This window comes from Saccopteryx leptura, chromosome 2 (genome assembly GCF_036850995.1).
Source record: "Saccopteryx leptura isolate mSacLep1 chromosome 2, mSacLep1_pri_phased_curated, whole genome shotgun sequence".
Taxonomy (NCBI): Eukaryota; Metazoa; Chordata; class Mammalia; order Chiroptera; family Emballonuridae; genus Saccopteryx; species Saccopteryx leptura.
This window is the reverse complement of record NC_089504.1, coordinates 281559410-281581517: the sequence shown is the minus strand read 5'-3', so window position 1 is coordinate 281581517 and position 22108 is coordinate 281559410. Positions and strand designations below refer to the sequence as shown.

The 22108-nt window shown below is 46.7% G+C and overlaps 2 protein-coding genes across 3 annotated transcripts in view; one reads left to right on the top strand and one right to left on the bottom strand.

The window, feature by feature from the left end:
* Positions 1 to 22108, top strand: part of KCNJ9 (potassium inwardly rectifying channel subfamily J member 9) — a 68018-nt gene that overhangs the window by 18659 nt on the left and 27251 nt on the right. Inside the window, exons 2-3 of one of the 2 annotated variants that reach the window (XM_066362044.1) lie at positions 9065 to 9174; positions 9850 to 9986. The gene's annotated coding sequence lies outside the window, so the exon portion shown is untranslated. The remainder of the gene's footprint in view (positions 1 to 9064; positions 9175 to 9849; positions 9987 to 22108) is intronic. The other variant, XM_066362045.1, reaches the window with a different exon arrangement.
* KCNJ10 (potassium inwardly rectifying channel subfamily J member 10) overlaps positions 1 to 22108 on the bottom strand; it is a 35007-nt gene that overhangs the window by 6389 nt on the left and 6510 nt on the right. The window lies entirely within an intron of this gene.

Genomic DNA, 22108 nt, shown 5'->3' with positions numbered 1-22108 from the left:
CAGCTCACTTAATTTCAGGTGTCTGGCACCCCTGCCCAAGAAGTAACTTGTACTTTCCCAGCAGAGAAAGATTTTTAACCCTTTGAACCCTTTGACTCTAGATCTGATGGCTAAATATTTTGCAAAGGAGCAGGGTGATCTCTGCAGAGTTTAGACCTTCTTAGAGAACAGTGAGGCTCACTACATTTTCTTTTCCATGAAGTTTGAGCCATTGCATCATTCTTCACACTGCCCCCTACCCTATCTTTTCCATGGCCTTATGCCTTGAGAATTCTGTTATTTGGGTCCATTCATATACCCACCCAAGTAGGCACTAAACTGGAGATCACCAATGAATGAAAATCCCAGAATGTTCAGAGGCAACCAGGAGCCTATTTTACCAGCCCCCACCCACTTGGAACTTTGGCTCAAGTTAGACTACTCTGCCAGACCTGGATTCCACCTGTTTCCCAATATCCTTAGCTACTTTGGAGTCAAAGGGAAGCTCTGTAATTCTGAAGTTTGAAGAATTCTTACATAGAGCCCTAGTAAAGCCCCATTCAGTACCAGTAGTAGTAGTAATATTAAGAAACAACCACTCTGGCTGGATAATTCAGTTGGTTAGAGAGAATCTTCCCTAAGCACAGAAGTTGCCAGTTGCTCCCCAGGCAGGGCACAGAAAGGAGCAGGTTGATATTCCTATCTGTCTCTCTCTCTCTCTCTTCTCTCTCCTCTCTCCTCTCTCTCTCTCTATCTCTCTCTCTCCTCTCTCTCCTCTCTCTTTCTCCTCTCTTTCTCTCTCTCCCTCTCTCCTCTCTTTCTCTCTCTCTCTCTCTCACTCTCTCCCACCCCTTCCTCTTGCTAAAATCAATAAATAAAAAGAGAAACAACCACCACAATGCCTACATCTTATATTTTAAAGTTTACATATTAGGCCTGACCAGGTGGTGGCGCAGTGGATAGAGCATTGGACTAGAATGCAGAGGACCCAGGTTCAAAAGCCCAAGGTCACTGGCTTGAGTGTGGGATCATAGACATGACCCCATGGTCACTGGCTTGAGCAAGGGGTCATTTGCTCTGCTGTAGCCCCTGGTCAAGGCACATATGAGAAAGCAATCAATGAGCAACTAAGGTGCCGTGACAAAGAATTGATGCTTCTCATCTTTTTCCCTTCCTATCTGTCTGTCCCTATCTGTCCCTCTCTCTCTCTCTCTCTCTCTGTGTCTGTCACACACACATACACCAAAGTGTACACATTAGTATGCTTTCTCATTTAATCCTCAAACTCTTGAAAAGATGTAAAACTTCTGAAAGAGAGTGAGAAATTCTTAAAGAAGTGCTGGAAAGTTGTGGATGACTGAACATAATTTTAATTTTCAATAAGAAAAATGAGGTACATTCCACAGACTACCGACAAACAGATTAGATATTGATCCTAGGCAAGATTCTGAAATGGAACAGTGAGACTGTGAGTACTTGGGTAGGGTGGAGAAAAGGCAGTTATCAGCAGGACCTGCCGTGGGTTACTGAGAACAAGTCATATCCAACTAACCTAATTATGATGAGATTACCAAATTGGCAAATTGGAGAAATGCAATACATAAAGCATAAGCAATATTTTTGACAATATCTCATTATGTCTTTGAGGATATGACAGAGAAAAATGAACAGAATGCTACTATAATTAGGTAAGTTAAAAATAAAAAATTAGTGGTATTGGTGAGTGGGTCACAATAGCCCAGAATCAGTTTTCTAGTGATGTACCAGAAAGCTTTATCTTTGGGCTTGCCCTATTTGATGTTCTTAATAGTAATTTTATTCAAAATTATAGAATGCATGGCCATCAATTATGTGAATGACACAAAGCTGGAACAGATCTCAAATGCAAGGTCAGGGACAGAATTAAAAATTTAAAAATCAACTTAAAGAGAGACTGATGAGTGGGCCAAATCTAACAAAAAGGATAGATGTCGGGATATGTATTTGTGTCCAAAATTGCCTGAGCAAGTTCTAGATTGGGAAGCAGAACCACGAAAATAAGTTTTGGCAGAAAATAATCATGTATGAATTACCTATGTGTTTTGGTTGCCAAAACACCAATGAAATCTTAGGCTACTTTAGTTGAATTAAAATACCTAGAATAAAGAAGTAGACAATTCTACTCTGCTCCGTTCATCCCACATCTACAGTGTCGATTATCAAGGAACAATCAGGATATGAGAGGATTCAGAACCAGATCATATAAGAAATGGTTGAAGGAAATGGAACTTTAATGAAAAGAAATTACCTGAGGGATGTGATGGCTATGTGCAAATATATATATTTTTGAAGGACTATCAAGTGAATGGGTTTGGACTTTTCTTCAAGCTCCCAGAGGAACAACTAGGACCAGTGAGTTCAAATGCCAGGGGAAAGATTCTAGATTGAGATGATGAAGAACACTGTACAATCAGGACACCCAAATGTGGAAAAAACTTCTCAAAAGGTAGTGACTGGCCTGTTCCTGCAGGTGTTCAAGGACAGGTTAGAAAGTATTGTACAGAGATTCTCTAGAAGGGATTAGAGCTTTGGATGGGAGATTAAGAGATTGTCTTTAAGCTTCCACGCATGGAGAATCAAGATGCCTACCTCCCTCCCACCCCCACCCCCACCCATGTCTACCCTGGCACTTCCTATGGTGACTTTTGGGGATCCTTCATCAAAGTCCAGCATTGTTTGTGCTGAGCAGATTTTGCATATCTGGGGAAATGGAAGCTCCTGGGACTCAAAGGAAGCCTTGCTTATCATTCCCAAAATAATAGTCTCTGATTATAGATCAGTTTACTGTTTATAAAATACGTCATTTGACCCTGACACAATGAGGTAAGTAGGAAAGCCATTGTTAGAAACTGAGGCTTAGAGAGATTGCTTCAAGTAGATTAGTAGTGGAGTTAGTCTGTTGGATCCTGGTCCAGAACTTTGTAATCATAGCAACTGCTTCTGTGTTCCCAAGGTTCATTCTCATGGGTTTCATGTTTTCAGGAGGTGCCTCTGTGGAACCCTGTATAGAGGATCACAGCTGAGACAGAGAAGAGAGCGTGGAGCTTCTAGAGCCCATTGTTAAGACTTGGCACTAGGGATTGGGGCTACTGTCTAAAACTGTGTTGTGATTGCCACTTCTATTGTGTGTCTGCTGTTGCCAGCCTTTAGATTTGCCTCCTCCAGCTGTTATCTGCTGTTCCCAGCTGTTGTGTCTTCACCACAGCCAACCAGCTTTGTTCTCATTGGTGATAAGAGTCAAAAGCAGATAAACAATCAGCTACACTCCACTCACAGCTGGCCAGGCCCTTGGGAAGGGAGCAGGCCAAAGTTTTGGAAATGGTGATCACTGTCCCACCTGAAACACACATACTCTTTCCTCTAGAGGGTGCTGTTTCCCCAAAACAGTCCCTGTCAAATGCCAGGGACAGGATCTGAATTCTAAAGACAATATCAGCCTCTGAGTGGTGAAGAGACAAACATTCTTTCTCCTCTAAAAATTAAACTAATGATTCTTTCCCCGAAACAAAGACCAGTCTTACGTACGGTGATAGCTAGCATGTTTCCTTCAGCTAATACCATTCTCATCCAGTGGTGGGGTTTAAATAATTTAACAACTGGTTGTCTACCCTAATGATTGTTTTAAGTATAAAAAAAAATGATACGGCAAAAGGTAGTTTATTATTTCATGCATTTAATATTTAAGAACAATAAAAGGGAGACACAAAACTCAATTATGAGTTTTAAAATATTAATGAAAAATATTAATACCTGACAAAACAATAAAACTGTTATTTAAGATATTTCCATATTGCTTCTTGATTGCCATCCTCACTTGCAATTTTTTTCATCTATGGAGGGAATGAACATTACTACAGGTGCTTGGAATACACTGTTGCGCAGATGAACATTAGAAAAGAGTAAAGAAGGCCCTGGCTAGTTGGCTCAGCAGTAGAGCATCATCCTGGTGTGTGAAAGTCCCAGGTTTCATTCCCGGTCAGGGCACACAGGAGAAGCAGGAGAAGTGACCATCTGTTTCTACACCTCTCACCCTCCCCCTTCAGGTGCTTTCTCCTTCTCTCTCTCTCCCTTCCCCTCCCACAGCCATGGCACTGAATGGTTTGAGCAATGTGACCCCTGGCTGAGGATGCTCCATAGCCTTGCCTCAGGTGCTGAAATAGTTCAGTTGCCAAGCAACAGAGCAGTGCTCCCAGATGGGCAGAGCATTGCCCTATAGGGGGCTTGCTGGGTGGATCCTGGTCAGGGCACATGCAGGAGTCTGTCTCTGCTTCCCTGCCTGCCACCTCTCAATAAAATTTTTTTAAAAGAGTAAGGAATATAAATTTGTGATATCTACATTGGGCAGCTGCCCAGGCACCCACCTTAGAACCCTGATTACAAGTGCATTTTAACAACCAGTTTACCAAGCTAATAAAAAAATTAGGTATCAGTTCTGCCCAACTGGTGCAAACTGGCTAAATCCCACCACTGTTCCTAACTACTGGTTTATGCCTGTAGATCAACCCAGAGCTTTCTGGTTTTATATGAGAGCTCATGAATCATATATTCCAGTGTTTTTCAACCACCAGTTCACGGACTAGTGCCAGTCTGACAAACATTTCATGCCATTCCATAAAGGAGTTAACCACCCTGATATTGTATGAAGATTATATATATACCCAGTGACTTTAGTTGAATTCACTTATGCTCAGGGTGATTGCCGCGTATCAGCCTCTATCATCGATGAAAATACTGCTGAGGTTGTCTTAGATATCTTTGGAACTTGTAGGTTCATTTGAACAACCTTTGCACCATGCATTTACAAATTGTGTGCAATAGATGAAAAGCATTTGGACAGGCTAGTATTCAATGCATCATACATGTGGAGTTTGAAAATCAAGCACCAGTTTGTACCATGCTATACTGTTATGTACAGTAAGATAAAACTTTATTTGTTGCATGTTTCCATTTTCAACCAGCTAGGTTGAAAACCAAGTGTAAAAAGGTTGAAAACCACTGATAAATTCTCCAGAATAAATTTATAGTTCATGGTGTCATCACCCTCTGAGTTACCACACCAAAATTTTTGGGATCATCTCAAACTTTCCTTCCACATATCAACATTCATCTAATGCCACATGCTTTGGATTTGTTTCTTGTGCTACTTCCTCTTCAGTTCATTATCTTAATGCCTTTTGCCCTGGAGTTTGCTTTGCTGCCTTTTGTGACTAAAAGTGATCCATTTTCCCGAACAGGTAGTGGTGCAGTGGATGGAGCATCGGACTGGGATGCAGAGGACCCAGGTTTGAAACCTCAAGGCTGCAGGCTTGAGTGCAGGCTCATCTGGCTTGAGCACGGGGTTGCTGGCTTGAGCACAGGGTCGCTGGCTTGAGCACAGGGTCGCTGGCTTGAGCGTGGGATCACAGACGTGACCCCATGGTCACTGACTTGAAGCCCAAGGTTGCTGGTTTGAGCCCAAGGTCGCTGGCTTAAGCAAGGGGTCACTCGCTCTGCTGTAGCCCCCCAGTCAAGGCACATATGAGAAAGCAATCAATGAACAACTAAGGAGCCACAACAAAGAACTGATGCTTCTCATCTCTCTCTCTTCCTGTCTGTTCCTATCTGTCCTTCTCTCTGACTCTGTCTCTGTCAAAAAAAAAGTGATCCATGGCTCTCCCTTGCCTTTAGGATAAGCTGCTAGCCTCTGAGCATAGCATTCAAGGCCTTCTTGAGTTGGTCTCTACGTGCTTTTTGGCTTCCTTCTTAACACTGTTCTATATGGACCCTGGACTGCAACCCTGTAAAGCACCTGACTTTCATCCTTTCTGCCTTTGGACTTGCTTTCACATTGCCCCATTTCAGGCCTATCTGATGAGCTCCTACTAACCTTTCGAAACTCAAGTGTTAGGTGTCCCTTTGAAGGTCTCCCTGACCAACAACAACAAAAAATTGTCTTCTCTATCTCCTCACCTTCACCCCAGCATGGATTTACTAAGCAGGGTCTTGTACACGTTCCTATTTTCAAACATCACAGTGCTTTGCAATGGTTTGTTACCATTGTTTGCCACCTGTGAGTTCTTAATTTAAGGTCACAGATTGTTTCCCCAATACCAAGTCCAGTTAGTTAAGAAAAACTGAGTAAAGAAATGACTGAAAGCCTGATCTGGACAGGCAGAAACCTTAGTGAAGGCAGCCTTGGTCTACCTCACAGGAGATGCCAAGTTTATGGAGACCTGCAGGCACAGCACAGCAGAGTGGGAGGGACCAAACTTACACAGGTTTCACTACTGCTGCAGATGTTTACAAATCCTTTTTTCAAAAGGTAGGAGAAAACAAGCCCCAAGGCATCAGACCCAGCTCTCCTGTGGGTGAGCTGTTTTCTTTGCAGGCAGATAGAGAGGGAGAATGAGCCTTGTAAATAGCTGTGAACCTTAGAGTGAACTGTGTCAAATTAAGTGACTAGAAAGGATGCTTCAACCCCCTCCCATGGGCAGTGGTGAAGGTGGGAGGGAATAGTTATCCACCTTCTCCTGAAACCCATTGAGTTGAAGGGATAGGGACATGACCCTCAGCAAAGAAGTTTATGGTTTCACTGTGGCAAGAGCAACTCGACCAAAAGGAGACTTGGGTACTTATAGTACATGCATTAATTTCCAAATGGGAACACATTCTCTTTCTTCTCCTACCTGCTGCCCCTTTTTGGTTTTCTAAATACAATAGTTCATGGTGTCATCACCCTCTGAGTTACCACACCAAAATTTTTGGGATCATCTCAAACTTTCCTTCTACATCTCAACATTCATCTAATGCCACATGCATTGGATTTGTTTCTTGTGCCTCTTCCTCTTCGGTTCATTATCTTAATGCCTTTTGGCTAAATCACTGCATCAGCCTCTCATCTCCACTCCTTCTTTCTTCAAATCTGCCCTACACTTCTACTGGATTACTCTTCCTCAGTTACACCTCTGATCACAAGTCAATGAGCATGTATCCAGTACTTTACAAAGCACTTTCACATTTCATCCTCATGGCATTCCTATAAAGTATTAAGATTATAACTCTTATTTTATGAATGAGGAAACAGGCTCAGAGAGATGATATGACTTGGTAAGTTGTAGAACTGAACTCATGCTCAGGTCCTTTGTCTCCCAAACTCACCCACTTTTCATTATACTATAACTATATCAGTTTTTTCCCCTGCTCAAAATATTTTAATGTCTCTGCATTATCTACCAAAGAGAGGTCAAACTCAGTCTGGCATATATGTCTTTCCATGATCTGCTTCTAAACCTTTCCAGCCTTATTTTCTGCCTCTTCCATTTTATAGCAAGCTTCAGACAAACCAACTGTTCCCTGCTTCCTATTGTACACACTTATGCTCTTTTCTCCTCTTGACCTCCCCCTTCTCCTTGTCTCTACATACCCAAGATCTTTTTTCAGAGCCCAGTTCAAATGGCTCAGTTGCCTAAAGCCTTCTCTTATTCCCATGAGCTTAAGAGCTCCCTTTTCTAAATAGGTACCCATATATATACACACAGTTAACCCTTGAACAACACAGTGGTTAGGGGTGCTGACCATCCTGCAGTTGAAAACAAGTTAATCTTCCACGTACTCCGACTCCCAACTATGGATCAGAAACACAGATGATCCTTGAACAAGGAGGGTTGGAATTGTGTGGGTCTACTTATATGTGAATTTTTTTCAATAAATACTGTAAATGTATTTTCTCTTCCTTATGATTTTTAATAACATTTTCTTTTATGTAGCTTACTTTATTGTAAGAATATAGTATATAATATATAAAACATGAAATGTGTTTATCAACTGTGTACATTATCAGTAAGGCTTCCAGTCAACAGCAGATTTTAAGCTACACTTAACTACATAATTCAAGGGTCAAATGTCTCTCCAGCTATACCATTTATGGCACATCTATTTTGGCACATGATGTGCCTTCTACTACAAATAAGATTATTAAAATACAGATTCATGTGCACATTCTGATTAGCCTGATGTATGATTAACAAATGTATGACACATAGTAGGTGCTCAAGTAGTATTTTATGAATGAACAAGAGTAGAAGGGGGCTTCCAAACAACTCCAGCCATAGAGGCCAGTCTAAGAGAATTGAGACTGGTAGGGCACGGATGTGTGGAAGCTCTTGTCCTGGGTAGAATGAATGGATCAAACTTCCCTCTGGTCCAGGGCCTCTCTCACTCAGGGGCCTTCTCATTCCCCTTTCTTGTTTGTGTCTTCTCATGATTTTTCTTTTGATATTTTCTCTTTTTCCTTGTATACACAGAAACCCAATAACTAATTATCAACACTAATAGATATGCAAATGCTCTCATCTGTAATAACATTTCCCGCCACACAGGAAGACTCGTGCAGTTTCAGCTGCATTTTCATGCATTCATAAACTTTTTTTTTTTTTTAGCATTTATGGGCTGCCATATTTGAAACAAGACACTGGAATATGGGAATGAACTAGATGTAGATTCTGACCTTGAGGACTTTATAATCTAATAAGGGAGGCAGCCATAAAACAGACATGAAGCAATAGTGCTGTAGAAGAGGTATCCATGGAGTGCTAGGGGAATTTGCAAAGGAAAAGGTACATCTATCTAAGGGAGAGGGGCTGGGAAGGAAATTAACATGCATTCATTTAGCATCTGTTATGTACTAGGCACCAGGCAAGGTTGTTGATGATTTTTTTTAGGTTAACTCATATAATTCCCCAAACAGCCCACCATTTATACTAGGAAGCAGAATAACTAAGTAACAGCCAGGAGGCGAGGAAAAGTTTACAGAGAAAGGTGGCAACAGGACTGGGCCTGAAGGACAGGCAATATTTGGGCCCTTGGAGATTGGGGTTTGGGGGTCAAAGAGAAGGCCCTTGCAGGGAAAGGAGCAGTAATAACTGAGGAAATCCATGGTCAGCCAGGGGGCAGAAGCCATTTATTTTGGTTGAAGTTTTGGGAGCACATGAGAGACTTAATCGGATAGATTTTTGAAAACAGTGGTGTGCTCTGATCCCTAACACCCTCCTATTTCATGTTTTTGAAGGTCAAGTCACTCAGATGAAGGGCAACAGCCACACCACATGAGAATGGAGCCCTGTGACCTCTTTCCCATGGTGCTCCAGCCTGCTGCACATCTTTTCCTAGAGCTACCAGGTGATTTCTTTTTCTTTACTCTGGAGCCCTCCCTCTTCCTAACATTCAGTTCAGGGAACTATTGATAGAATGAGAGAGAAGGAGGGAACTACCATTTACTGAAATGCTTGCTTTAGACCAGCACTTCACATTTCATTTCTGCAATAACTCTGTAAAACAGAGGTTTTTTTCTTCATGATTACTGATGAAACTGAGGTTTAGAAAGCCCAAGTGACACAACTTACAAGTAGCAGCTCTGGCTATGTTCCACAGTCCTTTGCCTTCAGGTAAACCCTATAGTGAATTTGCCTTCACTGAGCAAATCCAACACTCAACAACCAGAGGGACATGTAGAACGCTCTAGGAGGTGAGCAGGTGCCAACCCAGTGCAAAAACTCACCGGCTGGGATACCCAGGTGTGTCTGAGGGTTTCTGGTAAGGCTTTTTTGGTCATTGCCTTATCCAGAGTTCCTTCTCTTGAGTTTGTATGGCATGTCTTTATTCTCCCTGTTTCCTTCCCTTGGGCTCTGCCCCCAGCTCTCTTCCCACATCTATCATCTGCGCTGCCCTGCTTGTCTCCTTTGATATTTCATGCTGACTGTTACTAAAGTTTTCTCCCCTCTGTCCTCATTTTTACCTTGCTCTTTGTCTTTTCATTCCCTACACATTTGTCTGGACCATTCTTTCTTCTCACAGTTTCATCGGCTTCCTGTATTACGTTCTAGATAGCAGATGGTGATCTGGAAGAATAGTATGCTATCCATTTAATCACAACTCTGACCTTCCAACTCTAGACCATGCTGCATCTCATCGACATGTCCACATTAATAGAGGTATTCTAAACCTTACAGCCTCCTAGTCTCCCTGCTTCTTTGCTCTAGAAAACAGCCTCTCTATTTGGAAATAGGGTCAGATAGGCAGTTTTCACTATAAATAATAACTAATCCAATTATCTTATGTTTGAAGGTATTTAAGAACCAATCACTGTGGGGTATAGACAGGTAGAAATAGGGAGTGGCAGTACCAGCTCGCTCTCTGTCCTAGTATCTGCTCATCACGCTCAAATGGTACAGGTTGGGATAGTCATGTCTAACAGAAGAGTTTGAAGCACTACCAGGCTCTGAAGTTGAGGTTAGGCTGGCCTCTAAGCCCACACTCATCTTACACAGCTGAGCAAGGTACAGCTGAGCTGTACAGAGTGAGAGAATCAGGCAGAAGGGCATTTGAGGACCCTGCCAGGGGTCTAAAAGGCAGCATTGCCTGGTAGAAAGTAGTTGGAACTGGGAAGCGAGAGACATGGGAGCCAGTCTCGACTCTGCAAATGACTAGCGGTGACCTAGAACAGGTCTCTAAACCTCACCTTTATTTTCTTGCCTGTGGAATAAGGGCATTGTATTAGTTTCACGTCTCAAACTAGAGTGCCAGGAAGACTCTAAGCCACAGGATTAAATTTCATGTATTTTCCTGTGATATCAATTTTACTCAAAGATTTTGAAATAAAATCTTATTTTAATATTAAACAAATGATATATGATGAAGTAGAACGAAAAACTTACATAATTTAGAAGACATAAAGGATTTCAAAGATGTCCAGTGTGTGTCTCATCCCACTATCTTTTGGGATATAATTCCCTCTCCTCTGCCTTTCAGAACAAGTTGCTGTATTATTTTGGGAGATGCTGTGTTCAAGGATTATCAAGGTCACTTCCTGCTGTAAAACTCTGTGTCCAGTCTGAGTCCTTCCCACTGGCCTCAGTGGGGACAGAAAACAGCTACTCAGCCACCTCTCGCCAACCATGTATCTCTTTTTGGGGATGTGAAGCCCAACTTGAATAGCAACCTTGGAATCCTCCAGAAGATTAGCTTGCTTTGGGGACTAAAAAGAAGTATTTTAAGTGTTATTAATGGGGGGGGGGCAAAAAATAAGAAAGAGGAGTATAAGAGGAAGGCCAGTAAGAAAAGCACTGCAGTGTTGTATAAACCCTCAAGGTTGGGAGAAGAATAGAGTTGGGTTTAAGGTTCTTTCCAAACTCGATGTCTTTATTCATTAATCTCCCTCCTGTCCTGCCCCAAAGAGAAATAAACAAATAGAAATAAAGCCAGATGCTCACAAATCTTGAGATGGGGAAAAAGAGGACAGTGTGTGTGTCTGGAGCCTGCCTTGCCAGCTGAGTCACTGTTGCCTCCATCCCCCCTCCTCAGGTCTCTGTCCCCTTTCCTCCCATCCTCTAGCCTCAGCCTGACACCATGGCCCTGGCCCAGGGAAGAATGGGCTTTTCTTCCCTTGTGTCAACGTTTGGAAAGTTCTCATAGTCTGATCAAAAGAAAGGATACAAGCTTTCAGAGCATTTCCTGGGAGTCTGTGACCTCTGCCTGGCCTGTCTGACTCCCCTGTGTGTTTTCCAGTCAAGAGAGGGAGGGACACAGAGATGGGGCCATGTCAGATGTTCTCCTCCATCCAGAAACCACGCCTGCCTGTCAGTGTGGGCTGATCAGGACCACTGCCCCTTTCTCCGCCCCAATCCCAGGTACTGCCTTCTGTCCCCTGCAGGAAGGGAACAGTGCTCCTGCAGAGGACTGCCTAGAGAGGAGCATCTCAGGGACCCCCTCTGCCCACACCTAGAGAAGGACGACTTCCTGGCACATGTAGTAAATGAGCACTGCCTCTATCACGCACCTGCTCATCCCATCCATGCCACTCACAGCAGCCCCAGTGTCTGCTCCTGCCCACCGGCTGGGGCAGCAGGCTGCACATCCTGATCCTGTGAGAGGGACTTGGCACTGGTCAGAGTTCAGCTAAGGACAAAGGCTGCTCCATTGCCTCCCTAGCCCCACCAATCCCAAGAACCTCCTTGTCTGGCCCCATCTGGGTCCTCTCCTCAGAAGAAGAGTCAGAAAAATCAGTATGAGTGCTAAAATACAGCTGGAAGCAATGGCATTAATAGTAATAACTTCTGTTTTTATTGTTATTCTATTATCAGCAAGACATGAGACACTGAAGAGGTTCCCAAGGATGCTTGGGGAGAACTCAGGGGGTCTGGTCTGAGTCAGGAAATAAGACAATGGCCAAGATGTCTATTCAGGATCTCTTGTTCATGTACCAGGGTTTCCTGGCCCTTTCGTCACTTAGCACAGTGTCGGTTCCTGAGACTGTCCACAAAGGGAATCTATACTCAACTGATCCCCAAAGCAATTGGTTGAGGGGCTCATACCAGTTTAGAGGTTAGAAGTATTTTTCCAGGCAGAGTCCCCTTGGTAAAGTTCTCCCTCATCCCAGTTGCACTTACAGCAGAGGAGGCTGGTAAGATTACAGGTGGGGGCAGGGAGAGCCAGGAGAGGAGGGGGAACTCCTGCAAACTCCAAGCTTCACCAGGTATCTCTGCCCAGCATTGAAGATTTACCTCCCTACCACCAGGGGGCAGGGTTCCCCAGTCCCACAGGGTGGCCCTTGACTTTGTAGCTTGCCTTCTCTAACTCCTCCCACCCTAGCCCACTCCTTCTACTATTACCAGTATATTGAACCATATAAAATAACCAATTTAAAAAATTGGGTCCCACATCAGCAATATCATATGGTTCAATCTACTAATACTAAAAATAAGAGTATCAGCCACCCTCAGACCATGAGGCTCTGTAGTCTACAAAACACATTAGAAACAATTCCACTTAACTCGCACATCCAGGTTGGGTGGCAGAGCAGCAGGGAGTTCTCTCCAAGGTCACAGCTGACCTTCCAATTATTAAATGAGAGGGTGTTTTCTCCGTCTTTGACCCCAGCAGTCTCCCTACAGCATTTCAAACTGATAACCAACCCATCTGTTTTTGATACTTTTTCATATGGCTCTTCCTGTGACATGGGAATCCACTCATTTTGTAGAACTTAAATAGCCATTAAGTGGCCACTTCTAGGCTTTGTAATTTGGGGCAAATCACTTAAACTCTCTGAGTTCCCACTTCCTTTATCTGCAAAAAGGACTTAATAATACCTTCTTCACTATGGTACTGGGAGAATGCATTGAGAGTATATATATCTATAAGAGCATTGCAAAGCCCTAAATATGAGGAGAGCCTCATTGTTTCTCTCTGACATCATCCTCCAGATTTCCTCTTTGTTTACTTTCAATCCATTTCTCTTGCTGACTCTCCTCGGCCCCTTGCCTGCTGGAGTTTCTTAGGGATCCAACCTTGGCTCTCATCTCTAACCACCCCACTCTCTTTTCCTTGGCTGTTTCAACCCCTTCCCATGGATTCCACCTCACCTCCACCTGTCTGTCCAAGTACTGACAGGCTCCCGCTATGGGAATCATCCCAGTTTTAATGTGTTCAAACTAATGTCATTTCTCCTCAGAAGGCAATCTCTTCTGTTTCCCCTCTTGTTCACAATATTACCATCCAGTCAGTACCCTGGGTTTCTCTTTTGCCCTTCATCCAGTTGACCATGAGGTATTATCAATTCTGCCTCTGTGGGCTCCTCTCCATCTCTTTGGAGGCTTCCCTAGTTCAGTCTTATACTCTCTTTCACCTGAAATGTTGCAGTGATCTCCTGCTCTTCCTGCCCCAGCCTCGCTTTCCTCCCTTCCACCCACCTCAGCTGCCACAGGGCCTTTCCTATTATTCCTTCTTTAAATCCTTTAATGAGTTCCACAGGCTTTGTAATGAAAACCAAACTCTTAACATAGCATTCAGAACCCTTCACCATCCAATTCCACCCTAATTTTCACAGCCTCTCTTTTAATACTTCCAGTCTTTCTTCAAATATGGCTGCACTCCACTTGCGCGTCATAGACCTTAGCTCATGCAGTCCCCTCTGTCCAGAATGCCCTCTACAAGGTCTTACTCTCCCTCTATGTTGCTGGGACATTTTGCCACATCATCAATATAGCATATTTTTGTCCTTTTCAAAAGATTGTGAGCTCTTTGAAGGCAGAAACTGTATCTTGGTTTTCTTTTTAAGCTGGTACCTTTGAATTTAGCTTAATTGATTAGTATAGAAAAAATGACTTCGACCTGAAATATCTGGCCTGATTCTGGGGTAGTAACATCAACCATACAGCATGTGGGCCACCACTCATCCTGTCCTGCACCCTGAACAGATATCACTAATTCATTACAGTACTTTATTTCTCATTGAGCCTCAGAATCTTTTTCAACATCATGATACAGAGAGCCATTTTCAAATCAATGGAGGTGGCCTAACAAATGAAACCTATTTGTTATCTTGGCATATCTGGGTCACAGCCAATGTCCCTCTCTATTCTTCTTTCCCACTAATTGCCACCTTGGTCTGTGTCATTTACTAGCTATGAGAACTTTAGTCAATCTCTTAATCTCTCTAGGGCTCAGTTTCCTCACCTAAGGAGGCAATAAAACCTTCCATTGTGTGGTCAATGTTACATGAGATAAAGTATGTGAAATCTGTAAGGCCCTTAGACAAATATAAGATATTATTATTTTCCAACTTTGCAGATGAAGGAAAGTATCTACTAAATTAGAGAAAGGACTCAGACAGGTAAAGTAACTTGCTGACAGTTATTTAATAGCTGAGCCAGAACCCCTGTCTCCAATCCTGTGGACTTTGTCACATGACTTCTCCACACCCCAGTGAGCTTGATGATACTCAAGGTTAATTCCTGCCTGATTTCTCCCTTCTCCAGGGAAATAGTGATTTGTGGATTAGGATTAGGATTTACCATACCTCCAGAATTGGAGGAGGCATCCAACCCACTATGCTTCATCCCACCTCCCTATAATTCCCAAAACCCTCCATACCTGCTAAGATATAGGGGTTGTGCAGTGAGGGATGCTGCGTGGAGCCAAGTTCCTCAGCTACTGCCCTTTGGCTCCTTGCCCTCCTGCTTGTCCCCAGCCTTGGTGGCTCCAGGCAGCTGGCAGGCTTCTCAAAGCCCAGGATGGCTAGGCCTCAGGAGATAAGGTTTTTGGGGTGGAGTCCAGTGAGCCACTGAGCTGTCACCAGATATATGCTACCAGAGACTGAGAAACCAGAGAGGGACCAAGCTGATGGCACCTGCTCTTTAGGGTCCCAGAACCAGTGGAGTTCCCTACCTGAGAGAAGAGAGGCAGGCTGACTAGATCCCAGCTGAAGGCCCCTTATCCATACACTTTCTTCTCTATGATCTTATAGTTTGCACTAGCTGGTGATGAGGGAGGGCTTGGGCTTGATCAGGGTCCAAGAGGGGGTGTGTGTGTGTGTGTGTGTGTGTGTGTGTGTGTGTGTGTGTGTGTGTGTGTGTGGTGGGGAGGCAGAAGAGTCACTCCCCAGTGTGGAAGCACCCTCAGGAGCAACTCCCATAGGAGTAACTTCATCTTCCTACTCCAGCCAGGAAGAACCATGCCCATATTCCCAAATAGAAGGATCTTTCCTGAACTGATTCTTAACCTATGCTTTGTTCATTTTTGTGTCCTCCCCAGTGACTAGTATAGAGCTCTGGTTAAGTATGTCTTAGCTTGCATCCCTTGGTCTCCTCCATTCCTTTTTTCTCCCTCAGGCCCCTTCTTGGTGTGTAACATGCTTCCTTCTTGGGAATTTCTCCCTCCAAGCTTCCTATTGAAGTTTCAACCTCCTAACAGTTGGGGGCACTGATCCGATCTCCCCATCAGCCTTTACTCCAGGCTAAAGAGCCATCTTTTCTCTAGTTCCCTTCAGTCCTCACTCCACACTGCCCTCTCCCAACTCTCTGTAGGGATATAGCCAGGTGGGGAAACCAAGACCCAAACTGGGTGTAGAGTATTTTAACATTAGGGCTTCAATGCCAGAAATCCAGTCTTCTGTGGGAAGTAAATTCCTCTTTCATAGTGGCGGAGGGGCAGAAAACTTCAGACCTGGGCCAAAAACTGCTCCAGAGTTGGACAACTTTGGACTTCATCTTCTCCCTGGACCAACAAGGTCCTTCTGAGGAGCCCAGTAGCTCTCTGTGCCTAACTAAGGGCAAGAGGACTGAAACCTGGGAGGAAAGGAGAAAGAAGTGTAGGAAAAGGAAGATGGAGGGGAAGTGGAGGGGTACCAGCTCTTAGGCCCCTAGAGTACAGGTGGGACAGAGGCCATAGTAACTGACCTCACAGACCTTTCCAGTGCCAGCGTTCTCCACTCTCTGTCCACTCCCTCATACACACATCCTCCAGCCACACTAAGCTTCTCTCAGCTCTTGTTTGTTTGTTTTTTTGTTGGTTTTTTTTGTTTGTTTGTTTGTTTGTTTTGTATTTTTCTGAAGCTGGAAACGGGGAGAGACAGTCAGACAGACTCCTGCATGCGCCCGACCGGGATCCACCAGCACGCCCACCAGGGGGTGATGCTCTGCCCACCAAGGGGCGATGCTCTGCCCCTCCGGGGCGTCGCTCTGCTGCGACCCGAGCCACTCCAGCGCCTGGGGGAGAGGCCAAGGAGCCATCCCCAGTGCCCGGGCCATCTTTGCTCCAATGGAGCCTCGCTGCAGGAAGGGAAGAGAGAGACAGAGAGGAAGGAGAGGGGGAGGGGTGGAGAAGCAGATGGGCGCTTCTCCTGTGTGCCCTGGCCGGGAATGGAACCCGGGACTTCTGCACGCCAGGCCGACGCTCCACCACTGAGCCAACCGGTCAGGGCCTCTCTCAGCTCTTGATTAGGCTCTACTTTCTTTCACCAACCACAGTTCTTGGCAAATAACAGGGCCTCTTCCACAGAACACTTCCTCTTCTCACTTAGCTTGGTTACTTTTTACACCCACTTCAGGCCTCAGCTTACATGTCCTTTTCTCTGGGAAGCCCTTCTGGATGCCCACACCATCCCAGTAGGATTTTCAGCCCCTCCTCTGTGCTCTCACGGTGCAGCAGACTTCCCCACCTCCGCCCCTACAGTGAGCCCGCTGTGTACTGGGAATCTGTGCACCACATCATCCTGCCCTCCAGTGGAGGTGGTAGTGCCGTCACCCTCATATTGACAGTGTGGAAGCAGACTCAGAAAGGGTAGCTGACTTGCCCAGGAGGACCCCTAAGAAGTTGAACCCAGGCCTGCTTAAGCAGAAGTGCACGCTTTCACCTTGCCTCCATACTGTCACAGAACACCTCTGCTGGGAGGCACTTGTGGTCATCCCATTCAATCCCTTCATTGGACTGCAGAAGAAGCCCAGATCTAGAAAAGCTGAGTAACTCCCACATCCACACAGCTGGCTAGTAGTGCATGTGATTTTAATCAGCGATAACCCTGGCCTTCTTCCTCATTCCAACTTTGCTCTTCCTACAAGATCCTTTCTTTCTTTCTTTTTTTTTTGTATTTTTCTGAAGCTGGAAACGGGGAGAGACAGTCAGACAGACTCCCGCATGCGCCCGACCGGGATCCACCCAGCACGCCCACCAGGGGCGATGCTCTGCCCACCAGGAGGCGATGCTCTGCCCCTGGGGGGGGGGGGTCCGCTCTGCTGCAACCAGAGCCATCCCCAGCGCCCGGGCTATCTTTGCTCCAATGGAGCCTTGGCTGCGGGAGGGGAAGAGAGACAGAGAGGAGGGGGGGGGTGGAGAAGCAAATGGGCGCTTCTCCTATGTGCCCTGGCCGGGAATCGAACCCAGGTCCCCCGCATGCCAGGCCGACACTCTACCACTGAGCCAACCGGCCAGGGCCCAAGATCCTTTCTTGACCCTAGGGTCCTGAAGAGCCAGGTGGTGGGGAGCCAACGTTGGGCCATTCTTCCCCTATGCAATCGCAGTTACACCCAGAAGGTATCCAATGTGCCCCGCCCATCGGCAGGTCTCAGGAACCCTCCTTACCCCTGTAGCCGCTGGCCCAGAAATATGCCATCAAGATCATGAAAAATTGACAAATAGTTGGCCCATAGTGGGGCAGGCGGCAGATTCAATGATGTTCTCTGCTGGATGTGTGAAAATAAGCAAGAGACAGCTGGAAATCTCATGGCCCACTGGACTCTGAGCAACCTTGGAGCTATCTTCCCTCCCTGGCCACCAGCCTTTGTTCAGTGGGAGACTTCTCTTTCACGTCAGGTGGTGTGAGTTCTCCACCTGTTTCCATCCTTCCCCTTTACCTAGTAATATCTTATACCCAGTACATACTTCCTGTAATGTCAAATTTTACCTGCTGCTGCCTACGCAATGTATTCCTATTTTTACCCTTGGTGGAGATGGAGACTCATAAGTACCCTGTACTTCGGATGCATATTCAAAAACCTGAACCACCGTCACTGACAGGGGTTCTTTCGACTTCCTTTCCTTTTCAGGGCTCCTGGTTCATGTATGGAGAGCAAGCTCTGACCCTCACACAGAGAATTCTTAAGGAGGTCACCCTGACAGGAATCTCTCTACCCACTCCCCAACTTTCTACTTATTCCTTGTCCACTTTCCTTGTTTTAGAGGAGGATGGGGTAGGGGTAGCATGTAGACACTGTCTAGATGCAGAACTAGATTCCAAGGTGACGTATATCCCTGTCCTCCCTCTTTCAGTAGCTAACTTCCTGAGTGCGCTGGGAGGGGTTGAAGTTATACTTAAAGTAGGCCTCTTTCTTCAACAGGGGACATTGGAAGGGACATTTGGAGGCAGAGAACCACCCAAGGGTACAAAGGTGGGGAGGTATGTTCTGGGTGAGGTGGCTTAAGCAAAATCCTTTAGCCACAGAGGGAGCATTTTAGGTGAGGAGGAGTAGGGTTAAGGAATAGAAGGGTCCTGCGAGGGCTCTGTGCCATTCTGAAATAAGGGAAACATCATGGAGATCAGTGTTCAATATCAGAAGATAAGCAAACCAGTATCAGTTTAGCTCTCGATCTAATGAAGTTTCTGCAGCTGTGACCAGAAGCTACACCACCCCAGGTCCCAGCACAGCATTGTTCAGGCAGCCCTCAAATCCTTGGGGTCCTAGTGGGCCCTCCCTCTAATTTCCATGTTAGGGAATCTCCTCCAGGCTTCCAGAAGATGCCCCAGACCAGAATAGTAGGAAAGGCATAGACACAGATCCTACAGATCCTTATACAGACATGGAATATTAGCAGGGAGGATCAGAGCAGGCATCACTAAGGACTTGTAATCAATAGAGATCTCAGACTCTAAACTCTAAGAAGAAGGCAGTGGGGTTTCTCTCTCTCCAGCCATCCGGAGTTTGGAAGAAGAGGAGGACTGGGGGTGGGGGTGGGGTAGGGAATGAAAAGATCTAGGCTCACCATGCCTAGAGGCAGTGAAAGGGTCACAGTGACCTTTCGAGATTCTTTCTAGACCTAGAATCCTATTTAAGGTTCCTGTACCTGTTCACCCTACCCACTACCCCACCATGCCCTAACCCCTTCCAAAGGAAAGTGGGTAAAAGAGAGCTCTGTGAAATTCCATCTGAGTGAAGCCAAGAGACAGATAAATGATACTCAAAAATCACACACACACACACACTGAAAACACTTAGAGGCAAGAAACTTCCCTTGTCGTTCCAGCCTTGCCACCTGGACCCATCATGTCACCTCTCATATATGGGTAAGGAAAACTATGAAAAGTGTCCCATTGACTTCACAGGACCGTGAGGGGCAGTGACATATCCACATGTACTAGGCAGATGCAAGAATGGTCCCCCTGAGCCTGTGCTGCAGCAGAGCAGGGTTTGGTCATTCACACAGAGCTCCTCCAGCATGCCTGGCGCAGCTGGGGGCCAGGGGCGGGGAGACATGGGCCTTGGCCCACCCAACTCCTCTGTGGTCAGGTGGGGGCACCATGCTCAAATTTCAGCAGAGGTTGGGTATGTAGTTAACGTATAAGCGGGTGGGTTTGGGGCAGCCGGACATTCTCCGCTCCAGGGCTACATTCTTGAGGTCACAACAAGTGCAAACTTGTTATAACCTGTGTTGGAGCAGCAGAGGGCAGCGAGGGCATGGGAGGGGGGGATAGTGCAGAGCTGCCTGAGGCTGGTGGAGGGGGGAGAAGGGGGGGAAAGGGGGTGGTAGGAATGGGGGGCAGGAATGGGGGGCGTGCAGGGGCATCTGCAAGTGGATGGTGGTGGGCGCGTGGGTCTGTAGGCCAGGGGCAGCCGCTGTGTCTGGGCACATCCGCTCCGCATGCCGTGTGTGGGGCTGCATAGATGAGTGTGTGCCTATGTGCCTCTGCATATATGAGTCCTGCGGTGGGCGGAGGAGGAGAGGCTCCAGCCAGGCCCAGCTGGGCAAGTTGAACCAAGGAGTGGGCAGTCTGTCCCTTCTCCTTCTCTCTGCTGGCCACACAGAACCTGCATTCCAACTCCTTCCACAAACTGCCCCTGCCCTGCCAGCTGGGGCCTCTCCCCTCCTTGTGCCCATTTCCCCAGCCTGCCCAGGGAGGGGGGTTGGTGCTTCCTGCCCCCCCCCCAGCCCTGGGCCCACTCCCCCGTGCTCTCTGGGCCCTCTGGACACTGGGGCGTGTGTGTGCGTTGGGGGGGTTGCAGGGGGGAGGCTCTGAAAGCAGGTGACTGTTTGGGGGAACTTGGGGACAGAGCCCCCATTGTGCCCGCCCCGGAGCCGCCTCAATGGAGCTCTCTGGCACAAAGGGGCTTTGACAATGGACAGGACATTAGTATGCAGAGCCAGCCCCTCAGTCCTCTACTTGTCCCACAACCCAGAGGTGGGAGGTAGGGGGCTGCTGGCCTTGCCAGTGGAGGCAGGGGGTGGGGCAGGGCTGAGACTAAATGGATCTTAGCCCACAGGGGCTCCCTGGGGGGTCACTACTCAGGAGACAGGGTAGAGAGTTTAGACCAGGGCCCCCAAAGCTGCCCCTGGCCAGAAAGGATTTTCCAAGTGGAAAATGCCACAGGGACTGGTAGGGGTGGGGGAGGAGGGGCTGTGACCAGGTCCCTTGGTTTCAGGCAGGCTCTAGAAAGAAGTAGTGGGCATTCTGAACCCACCCACTTTTTACTTCAGTTTTACCCTTTATTCAAGGGAATTATGTGGGCAGGAGAAGGAAAATGGAGCAATAGACAGAAAGATCTCAAACCTAAGCCGGCCATGTGTCAGAGTTGTCTGGCTAGGGGGCTGCGGAACCTCCAGAGTGCAGAAATGGTGGACACTCAGGACTCAGGGATCTGGGCTCTAATGAAGGTGGCGCCCACTGCCCAGCTTAGTGGAGTCTGCCCGAAGGGCCCAAGAGCACAGGACTAGGACTAGCTCTTCCTTAGTGTGTGTGTGTGTGTGTGTGTGTGTGTGTGTGTGTGTGTGTGTGTGTGTGTCCCCCGACTGCCTCAATCCCTTTCCCACCCTGAGGGGAGAGGCTTCTCTCCTCTTGCTGAGGGGACCCCTAGTCCAATCCTCACGATCACCCTCAGCACCACCAGCCGCCTTTCCCAGGGTGCAGTTCCCTGCCCTGCGGCACCTCAGCAGAGGGCAGGTCGGGAGAGCCTGGAGATGGGAGTGGGGACGGGGGTGGGGACTGAGAGCAGACAGGGCTCTGGGAAGGGGCGCAGACACGCAGGAGAATTAGTGCTGCCCATTCACAAACTCCCTCTGCCCCCAGGACCAGCAACCCCCAAAGAGAGGGCTGAGGCCACTTGACAGAACTGTTCCCCACAAGGCTGGCTTTCTCCTCTTTTCTGTTGCTGTGAAGTCAGCATATCCCCCCTGCTCTGCCCTCAGGGCTTCCTGCTTTATTCCCATGGGCCTTGGATGGCTCACCTGAACTGCTGGGGGAAAGGTAAGGGCTGCTTTCTTCCCCTTCTCAGGACCTCGGGTTACTTTCCCCACTGGAAAGTCTGTTGGGAAGAGCATAGGGCTAGGAGTTAGAACTCCTAGGTTCAGGGCCCACAACCCTGTTAGCTCTCCCCGGACCTGGCACAAGCACTTTTCCTCTCTGGGCCAAGAAGCCCCATCTGTACTGGGCCAAGAAGCCCCATCTGTACTGTGGAAAGAATCACCTTTGTAGCTCCCTGCTTTCTGGGCCGATGGGCAATGAACTCAGGTGGTAAGGCTCTGGAATTTAATAAGAGCTCACATTATTCTGCAATATGTTAAGCCCTTTTCT